This window comes from Glycine soja, chromosome 1 (assembly GCF_004193775.1).
Source record: "Glycine soja cultivar W05 chromosome 1, ASM419377v2, whole genome shotgun sequence".
NCBI lineage: Eukaryota > Viridiplantae > Streptophyta > Magnoliopsida > Fabales > Fabaceae > Glycine > Glycine soja.
In genome coordinates, this window is record NC_041002.1 from 30,836,549 (window position 1) to 30,848,030 (window position 11,482).

General features: G+C 28.8%; 1 long non-coding RNA gene across 1 annotated transcript; it reads right to left on the reverse strand.

The window, feature by feature from the left end:
- Positions 1–2,353: 2,353 nt before the first annotated feature.
- On the reverse strand, positions 2,354–5,009 carry LOC114404947. Its single transcript, XR_003665159.1, has 5 exons — positions 4,939–5,009; positions 4,407–4,541; positions 4,218–4,321; positions 3,770–4,125; positions 2,354–2,547 (listed from the first exon to the last, which is right to left on the reverse strand). It is a non-coding gene; the product is annotated as an uncharacterized LOC114404947 (long non-coding RNA).
- Positions 5,010–11,482: the final 6,473 nt, after the last annotated feature.

Sequence of the window (11,482 nt, forward strand, 5' to 3'; positions counted from 1 at the left end):
ATTTTCAAAAATAAAATGAGATATCAAAATCAATTTTTCAAAATTGACATTGTAATACATGTTGAAAATTGATAGTGCCAACACAACATTTATACCTAATACACACTGACCCGATTTTAATAATATGTTAAAATTGATAGTATAATATTAAAAATTGATTGGTAAGTATCAACTAATTAGGAATAACTGAACGACAAAATTATTATTATTTCCATATCCTAGCAGAATATGCTCATTAATTTGAAATTATAATTATTTTCATATTCTAACAGAATATTCAAAATTGATTGTTAAGTACCCATTGATTTGAAATGAAAAGAAATAAAAATACGAATAAAAATGGTTACTATACAAACAAATACAAAAGTAAAGTTGGTTTTAATAATATGCCGAAATCGATACGGTAGTATTTAAAATTGATTATTGAGCACCAACTAATTAGGAATAACCCAACGCCTAAATAATAATAATTTACATGTCTTAACAGAATATGATCATTAATTTGCAAATTATGATTATTTGCATATCCGAATAGAATATTTAAAATGAATTGTTAAGTACCTATCGATGGAAAGGCCTGTTTAATATTTCTAACATTTTGTTTCATTGTCAGTTTTATAAAACAAACTTTTAAACTTTTAGAACTCAATGTGCTAATAACCTTACCAAAAGATTTTATCAAATTACTAATCCAAATCTTGATTCATAACTAATATTAAAAATGTGTATATTTTGAGAGTACAAAGCATTAATGACTCAGTATAATGAAATATTATTTTATTATGTATTAAAATTGAACCATTGGGGTTAGCGTGTATATATATGGAAAAAAAAAAGATAACAGCAATGCAATATCATTTTATTATGTATTAAAATATAATCATTGTGGTCAGCGTGTATATATGTTAGGAAAAAAAAATAACAGCCTATGGTAACTTTCGAAATAGCGATTCAATTAATTTAGCATATACAAAATTAATTCAAATGGGAAGATGACATGTGGCAACCTCATGTTAATCATGTAATTAATTAATTCGTAATTAGTTAATCCAAAGAATATGTTTGATTCAAAATACACAACATTCAATTTTGATTAATTCCAAATAATTTTGATTTTGTAATGTTTAAATTGATAGTATAACATTTAAAATTAATTGTTAAGTACCTAGTAATTAGGAATAATTCAACGTCTAAATTATGAGTATTTTCCTATACTAACTCAATATGTTAGTTAATTTGAAGATTATGATTATTCCTATATCTGAACTAAATATTTAAAAATGATTGTTAAGTACCTGTTAATGTTTTTGATAAATTTTTCTAACTTTGTGTTTGATTTGCACTTGTATAAAATATATATACTTTAAAATATGAATTTGATTGATTCAAAAATATATTGTGATTCAATTTTGATTGTTTCAAACAATTTGATTGATTCCAGATAATTTTGTAATTAATCAAAATAATTTTTAAAAGGGAAGATGACATGTGATAACCGCATGTTTTAATTTTGATTGATTCCAAATAATAAATAATAAATACAATTAATTTTTTTTATTCATAGTAACATATCATTATATTGAATTTGATTATATAATAAATCAAATGTAATAATGACAAAAATATGATACAATGATTCATCAATTAATTACGTGTATATTAATATTTAATGAATTGTTATATATAGTAATCAATCATTATATGCTAATCAATGTAATGAAACTCATTATTGTTAAGATGTTGAATAGTTGTATGTTACAATGATTTGATTCAATAACAATTAAAATAATTATAAAAAATTCAATCAAAATAATATGTTTACTATTACTATTAGCACCAACATTGAATAAATTAAATAAATATTAATTGATTACATGTTAATAATTGAATAAATAAATTAATAATATCAGTTAAAGTATTATATTATATAATAACCTTAATGATATCATAATTCAAATTAAAATTTGAAATTTTAAAATCTTGCATGATCTGAGTTTCAATTTTATAGAGACATTAAACATAAAATGAAGAGAAAAAATCTTTAAAATTGCAACCAATGCATTTCAGAAAACCATCAATTTGCAAGCTCCTTTTACTTCCGAAATCCTGAAATTGCTATAAATTAAAATAGAGAAAGAACAAAAAGTGATAAACAAAATACTCTTCACTATATGTGCCTCTCCTTCATAAATCGGGTTTATAATACTAGAATCAATTTTCGTAACTTCGTTATTATCAAAACGAAAAGATCATATCATACTTTTAATGGAAATCTTTTTTCATACGAAAGTGAAATGAATAAAATTACTAATATTAAATAACTCAGTGTAACTAATATTAAAAATGTGTTTTCAATTTACGTTTTTCAGCAAATTGTAAACAATAAAATGCATTGCCTGAAAACCATAATGGTTAAATTACAACTTTAAACTGTTAAACCAAAGTAACATAAAAATTTCTCCATCAATCAAAATGGGGTCATCATCACTCTATTTTTCTCAGAACATGATAACTCTTTTTCACCTCCTCAGTTGCAGCTTCATCATCCTATCAAAACAGAAATACTGAATGATATAAGAAACAATCTAAGGCTATCATAAAAACTGCAAGAAAAACAGAACTTTAACAAAGAAAATCACAATTGATAAAATCCAAATCCCCCACAAACTATCACACTGCAAAATCTATAACAAAAACAAAAATCCAACCTTTTTAAAAGATTCTTGTTAAATTCAAAACCAACAATATCCACCTCATGAAACAAAAAAAAGGGTTGCAAATCACAAAAACTAACCAATTCAAAACACTACAGCTATGACAGGAACATTAACAAATTCACAAAGGCATAGAATAGAGTGAAAGAAAGAAGGTACCGCTAAAGGCTATGCCAGAGGATGAAACAACACAGGTTTGGATGACAATGTTCTATTGCCTTGTGAAGGGTTGCCTCAACATGTTAGATTTACAACAACATTATAGCCTGTCCCAAAAATTGACCACCAAAAATTGGACGAAAAAAGAGAGGAAAAAATAGATAAAAATGGTACCTTTATTCTTGAAGAAAAGAGGACTTTTGGGTGCAAGGAAATCAATTAGGTTTCAGGAAAAATAGGAAAAATAGTGTGCTTGGAATAGATTCACAGTGGAAGATAAAAAAATGACACCTTTAGTCTTCAAGAAAAGAGGAGTTTCTTGGGGAAAAAAATCACAAATATTCTCAGAAATAAAGAACAAATCCATACCCTCAATGAACCTAACAAAGTGAAAACAACCCAAAATAAACCGGAGAAGATAAAAAAATACACAAACAACAACAACCCAATTTTTTCTGATGCAGGGTAACAAAAAGTCGACATCTTTAGTATCCAGCACAACAACAGAAGTCCACAACATCGGAAACAGACAAAGGTCACACCTTTTTTTCCGTCGAAAGTAAAAAAACAAAGTAAAAAACTAATCCATAAAAGAATGGAAGACTAACAGTTTTTGGGACCCAGCGAAACACAAAGTTGAAAGCCTTAGCCATAAAAACAAACACAAAGGTCAAACCCACAGAGAAGGCAAGACAAACAGGCTGTGTGATCATCACAAACATAAAGGTGGCAGCTTCAAAATCGAACATAACTACATTTGTATGCAACACACATGTCACACATAAAAATATATGAATCCAGAACAAAAAAGGAATCGTACAAAAATGGAAGCAGATAAAAAATACACAAACAACAACAACCCATTTTTTTCTGATGCAGGGTAACAAAAAGTCAACCTCTTTAGTATTCAGCACAACAACAGAAGTCCACAACATCGAAATCAGACAAAGGTCACGCCTTTTTTCCGTCCAAAGTGATATAAAAACCAAAGTGAAAAAAAATCAAACAAAGAAGGTCATTGCATGGGCAAAGCGCCGTCACCTTCAGCACCGTCGTTAGCCTATCCCAAAAGTCACCACAAAAAATGAGTCAAAAAAAGGGGAAAAATAAATAAAAATGGAACCTCATCGGAATCAGACAAAGGTCACACTTTTTTCCCGTCCAAAGCAATATAAAAAGCAAAGCGAAAAAAATCGAACAAAAGATGCCCTTGCATGGGCAAAGCGCCGTCACATTCAGCACCGCCGTTAGCCTGTCCCAAAAATCACCACAAAAAATTAGACAAAAAAGAAGGGGGAAAATAGATAAAAATGGAACCTCATTAGAATCAAACAAAGGTCACACCTTTTTTTCCGTTCCAAGCAATATAAAAACCAAAGCGAAAAAAAATCGAACAAAGAAGTCCCTTGCATGGGCAAAGCCCCGTCACCTTCAGCACTGTCGTTAGCCTGTCCCAAAAATCACCACAAAAAATTAGACAAAAAAAAAAGGAATAAAATAGATAAAAATGAAACCTTTATTCTTCAACACTACCATGTGAATCATATTGTTGCAAAAGGTCACACCTTTTTTCCGACAAAGCAATAAAAAAAACCAAAGCGAAAAAAAATCGAACAAAGAAGGTCTGTGCATGGGCAAAGCGTTGTCACCTTCAGCACTGCCGTTAGCCTGTCCAAAAAGTCACCACAAAAAATTAGACAAAAAAAAGGGGAAAATAGATAAAAATGAAACCTCATCGGAATAAGACAAAGGTCAAACCTTTTTTCTGTCCAAAGCAATATAAAAATCGAAGTGAAAAAAATTGAACAAAGAAGGCCCTTAAGCGGAAGAAAAAAGGAGAAGATAAGGAAGAGAAAGAGGGAGGAACGGAAGATTAACGAAAACACAAAAAAAATGGCACAACACACACAACAGAGTTTCTGAATAGTAACAAAAAGGGGAAGAGAGAAAGAGAGAGAAGGTAGTGACAAACATAGAGAAAGAAAAGAAAGAGTGGAAACGTAATTTCATGAGAGAGAGAAAGAGAAGAGAAGGGAAAACGTAACTACAGGTTAGTTTTCTATACCATTGTTCCCCATTTCTTCATTTGTTTGTTTTGAGTCCTCGTTATCTCCTGAAACAAATTTTCTTCTATGCACAAAAGTAAAAATAAAATCCAACTGTATACCAAATTGGCCGGAGCCAAAATATTTATACTATAAGAGAAAAATACAAAATTGTTTAAAAAATGTTGAGATGGTCTACCTATAAATGAAAGATGGAATCCCTGTAACCGAAAGGGATGAAAAAATATAAAAAAGTATAAGCCATTGAAATAACCTGAGCTAGCATAATAATAATAAAATACATTGACTGGAAACCATAATTATTAAATTACAATTTTAAATTGTCAAAACAAAGTAACATAAAAATTTCCCCATCAATCAAAATAGGGTCATCATTAGTGTAATTTTCTCCAAACATGGTTACTCTTCTTCCCCTCCTCATTTGCAGCTTCACTATTATGGCAAAACAAAAATAACAAACGATATAAGAAACAATCTAAGGTAAGTATAAAAACTAGGAGAAAAATAGAACTTGAATAAAGAAAACCACAGGCGGTAAAATCCAAATTCCCCACAAACTATCTTCTTGTAGAACCTGAAACAGAACCAAATGATTTGGTGTAGCACATGAATAATTGAACAAATTAATGGTAATTTTTTTATAACTGACTTTCGCTGGGATTGCAGTTCAATTGGCCAACGCGGCTCTGTCAAGGCGAAAATCGTGTGTTCAAGTCCCGCCAATGCTAATGGATCCATCCCTCTGTCCCACCCCAAAAAGACATATCCATTGTGAGAAATTGAAACGAAGAAGAAAGAGGAAACATAAATGATATCTTTGAAAACTAACCTGTAAGCAGATGTTGAGGACTATATTCAATCACTGTTTATAACTCATTTAAGTAGCAAGAGTGGGTTGATAACCCTGAGTAGAAGGCATCACGGGAGGAAAATGGAAGGATGAATATAATGTTTTTTGCATACATTATAGCCAAATATAATCAACAATAAAATCAATGAATATTGGAATCAAGTAACAATACATATAAACCATAATCCAACAATATATGTTTATAAACATTAACTGTGCTGCATAAAGTAAAAGAAATTGTTTGATGCCCTAAGGCATTTAAGTAACAACATTAACCCAAATGAAAATAGGATAAAAACATTAAAAAAGGTCATTGTCTGCGGAATGGCCTTCAAGTGTAAAGGTCCTCATCCCATGATATTTTTTTCTTAAAAAGGATTTCCCATACATGTTTGTCAAATCTGAAAAAGAACACAACTTCATCTCCAGGCATTAAATTATTTTCAGAGATGTATTGAACCATGGTTCCCGAAGACATGGCAGACCATCATGAATGGTGATCTCCCAGTGGTTACATTTTGCATAACCACGGATGACAGGGAAAATTTTTTTTTGAGCCAAGCAAAAAGTTGTTGACTGCTGCTGGTAGAACCTGCATTGGAATGATAAGAGTGATTATATAACAATATTTTTTTACACTGAATAAATCAATACTGGTTGTCTATAAAGGTAAGGAATTTAATAATAGTTTAGTTTGACTATGATCAAGAAAAGGTGGCAAAGAAAAATAACAACATAATTAAGTGGGTAAAAAAGACCTACCAAAGGGAAATTGTGCTCTACTATGTCTCGGGTGACATTGGTTGTAAACGCGTGCCTTCTGGTTGAAACAACAGACGTTGCATGTGCTGGCCTGTTGATAGGTCCCATAAAAACTTGTATTTTTGGCAGGAGCAAAAAAGCGGATAATGACGCCATTGTTAATGTCATGGGCTCTCCTAAAATCTTTGAGCCCATTAGCAAAAATGTATCGTTTGCCATATCTCTGGACCCTAACAAAATGTTTGGTTCCATCATAATCAAATAAAACATACGTTGGGTAGTGTGGACCCCATTGGATATGGTAAGAAAATGGAACCTCAATTATATTCAGCATGAAAACATGTTAACATCAAAGTTTAGGTGTTATCTGCATTTGGAATAGGGAAAAGAAGAAATGCTTAGAAGCGTGAATGCTGACCTTGTCAGCACGAAATGCTGCCATAAATCACATTCTTGCCATCCAATGTGATGGGCCCTATAGAAAGAGATTTAATGTAATCAGTAATAGAACAATATAGGGAGTAAACTATTTATAAATATGTAGACAAAGATGCACCCCCAAAAACCGCCAAACCATCAAAGTTTGCCCATAGTCGTATTTGTTGTGTAAAGAGGATGCCTTTAGGGGGAAAATTCCCATTAATAGTATCGTCAAAGATCAATGATACAGGATAAGAGCATATATTGGAAGGAGGAAAGTGGAATATATACTGATGTTCATAAGATTAAAATCAAGTATGGCAAAGTGAAAGATACTTACAATGATAGAGGAACATCTCGATGTACTCATCTTGTTTTCTGGAAATTTAAGGTTGCACAAAAATGGCTCAACAAATGCTTTGATAATTAGTTTTAAAGAATAAGTAATATAATATTAAATATAAATATATAGAAAATAAGTGGGGCGATGTGGTTGGGATGTAACTAGCGCAACAATCAGTAATGGAAAGACACGAATTAAATTATGACCCCTCGAAGCCTGTTCCAAAGTTCAATGGTGAATAGTCACAACAAATAGTTATTAATGTTGGATTGAGTGTTTGGCTTTTACACTTCCGTAAATTGTTTAAATTAATTATTCTGTATTATCAGTGTATATTAATGAATGGTAATGATGATATTTCCTCGGTTTAGGTTTATGATTAGACACAACAGATGGTAGCATTGGGAATCAAAGGTCGAAAATCATGGAGGATATTAATCAAATGGGTTGTCATATCTAGAAGTATAATAATTACTATGTACTGTTATGGGCACACCATGGTAAAAATGCAGCGAGAAATAGGCGGCGGGATTTAGATTTGCACAGTCATGGGGGGAAAGTCGAACAGAGGAGATCCGTAGGCACATAAATCATAAAATGTTTGGTGCAAAATAAAAAAAGACACAGAGCATGGAATACATACCCATAGAGAATGGACAGACCAGAATTGAAATGCCCTCAACAGGAAAATTCCATAACTGAAAAATAAAGGGTCAATAGATTGGCCATCTGATACCATATCAATTGAAACATGGGCCAGCAATTTTTTGAAGTATAATGATTGTGATCATAAAACATATTTTTGATTCAATGATATTGTTTTCATCTAGCACATGATTCACGGTGTAAATCTATAAAGTTTCAAACGACATCGTTGATGCCAGACACTGTGGAATACATACCCACAGAGGTCAGTAGAACCCCCCAAAAAAGCCACAAACAAGGAACTATATAAGTACACAAAAGAAGGAAATGGACATGCCAGAAATTGAAATGGTCTCAACAGGAAAAATCGATAATTGAAAAACAAAGGTCAATAGATTGACCATCTGATAGCGTATCAATTGAAACTTGACCACAATTTTTTAAGCATAATGATTGGGGTCATAAATTATATTTTTGATTCAATGAAATTGGTCATGGCAGACATTGGCAAACAAAAAAATAAGAAGGTGTAACATAACAGCAAAAACAAATACAAATAAATATGTTAATTAATTAAACGTTAATAAATTGATGATCATAACAGCAAAAACAAATACAAAATTCAAGTTGATTTGAATAATATGTTAAAATTGATAATGTAATATTTTAAATTGATTGTTAAGTGCCTACTAATTAGGAATAAATCAACGCCTAAATTGCCATCATTTTGATATCCTAACAGAATATGATCATTAATTTGAAAATTATGATAATTTTCATATCCTAACAGAATATTTAAAATTGATTGTTAAACACCCATTAATTTGAAATGAAAACTAATAAAAAATGAATAAAATATGTTTGTTAATTGAACGTCAGTAAATTAGCGTAAAATTAATATTGAGTTGCATGTAAGGAATAAAGTATGATTTTAAGGTTGTCATGGAATTTGTGATAGAAATCACATGTACCTAATTTTATTATTATTTATTACTCTATTCATTTACCCCTTTGAAAATCACATGCACCTAATGTTGAGCCTTTTTTATTTAAAAAAGAGTAGTTTTTTATTCTTTAAAATTAGTACAAAGTCTCCTAAAATATTAGGATTAATGTAAATGTTTCAAACAAACATATTTTAAAAAATACCATTTGCAACTAAAATTATTAAAATTAATTTAGAGAGTATACATGGATTAATAATAGTATTTGCTTTTAATTGGAGGATGTAGAGCCTGTTTGTTTAGTATTTGTATATATTTCTATTAAAGTTCTTAAACTTACGTCTAACTTCTTGGAAAAGAAACCGAAGTCTTGTTATTATAAAATTAAAATTTCATGTGCAAATGAATTTTTAGAGGTGATCAAACCACTGGTTAGAAGGATAAATGATGAATTTAATTTTTTTAATCTGACTATTTATCTTTTCTAAATAATTTATTTTAGTTATTCATTTGATTTGAAAGTTTCAAAATCATTCATATTTAAAAGATTCATATTGGTGACTCATATTATCTAAAGTATTTAAAATAATAATTTAATTATTTGAATATATTTAAAATGATCTTTAATTCAAGTGTTTTTCAAATTATAAAATTGAATATGTTTAAACAATTGAAGGATTATTTTTAATTTTAAAATAAGGCCACACAAAGATGTCGATTTTCTGTAACCTTGCAACGAAAATTCTTAATTAAAAGTTAACAAATTGACCATGATTACGGCAAAATTAAATACAAAATTAAAGGTGGTTTTAATAATATATTAAAATTAATAGTGTAATATTTAAAATTGATTATTAAGTATTTACTATGTAGAAATACGTCAACATCTAAATTATCATTATTTTCATATCTTAACAGAATGTGTTAATTAGTTTGAAAATTATGATTATTTCCCTATCCTAATAGAATATTTTCAATTGATTGTTAAACACCTGTTATCTCGAAATGAAAATTAACAAAAACACGAATAAAATATGCTTTTTAATTAAACGTTAATAAATTGACCGCGATTATGGAAAAAACAAATAAAAAATTGGAGTTATTTTCTAGTTATTTTCTAGAATGGAACAAATTCATTTTCTAGTTATTTTCTAGAATGGAACAAATTGATGCCTGTATGTTTTTTTTTTTTACCTTTGGCTGACAACTGTACTTCAAATTAAATGAAAATTAATAAAAATATGAATAAAATACACTTACTAATTAAATGTTAACAAATTGAACATGATTACGGTAAAAATAAATACAAAATTAAAGTTGGTTTTAATAACATATTAAAATTGATAGTGTAATAATTAAAATTAATTGTTAAGTATATACTAATTAGGAATAAGTTAACGTCTAAGTTATCATTATTTTCATGTGCTAACAAAATATGATTATTAATTTGAAAATCATTATTATTTCCATATCTTAACAGCAGACCTTTTAAAATTGATTGTTAAGTAGCTATTAGTTCAAAATAAAAATTAACAAAAATACTAATAAAATATGCTTATTAATTAAACATTAATAAATTGACCGTGATTACGGGAAACACAACAACAAAATTGAAGTTGGTTTTAATAATATATTTAATATTGATTACTAAGTATCTACTAATTTGAATTGAAGTTGGTTCACTATAATTTTTTATCAATCTAATTATTTGGTTAATTTGAATAAACTGAATTCTAAAAGTTTGATTTTAATCTTTGATATATTTAAATTATATTTTTTTCCGTTTGAAACATTAATCTTGTGTTAATATTCAAATTTTAAAATAATAATTTATTATAATGATTTGTTTGATTAAAGGAAAAATAACTACATAATTAGGAAAACAAAATTGAAGTTGGTTTTAATAATATATTAAAATTGACAATATAATATTTAAAGTTGATTGTTAAGTAATATAATATTATGATTATTTCCATATCCTAACGAAATACTCTTATTAATTTGAAGATCATGACCATTTTCATACTCCGACAGAATATTTAAAATTAATTGCCAAGTACCTATTAATAGAAAGGTTTTTCAATTTTTCTAACGTTTTTGTTTCATTTTTAGTGAGCTGGGTTTTATCCAAACAAATGGATTTGTAGTAAGAGTCGAATCGTTTATTACAAATTATCAATAATTACTTTTACCAAAAATATTCTTTCATATCTATAATCTAGGTATGCTATTGGTGATGAGCTCAAATTGAATAATAGGATTAGGATTTCTGAATTGGCAAAATGTAGATGATGATAATCAAATTGCACCATCTCTGTAATAAGTGAATGCCCTTTTTTTCTCCAGAAGTTGTCGGAATTATTCGTAGTAAGATATTGGCCCCAATTGAAAAGGTTTTATCAATAAAATTTTAATTTATCTGAGATCTAGACATAGGTAAAAATCCATTCTATAATTTAATGAATTATTGTGTGAGAAATAAATCCCACAAATAAAGAAATTGTAAATATAGTGCGAAATAACGTAAAAATAGACTCATTAATTTAATCAAATTTGCTATTAATTTTTTATATGGGTTG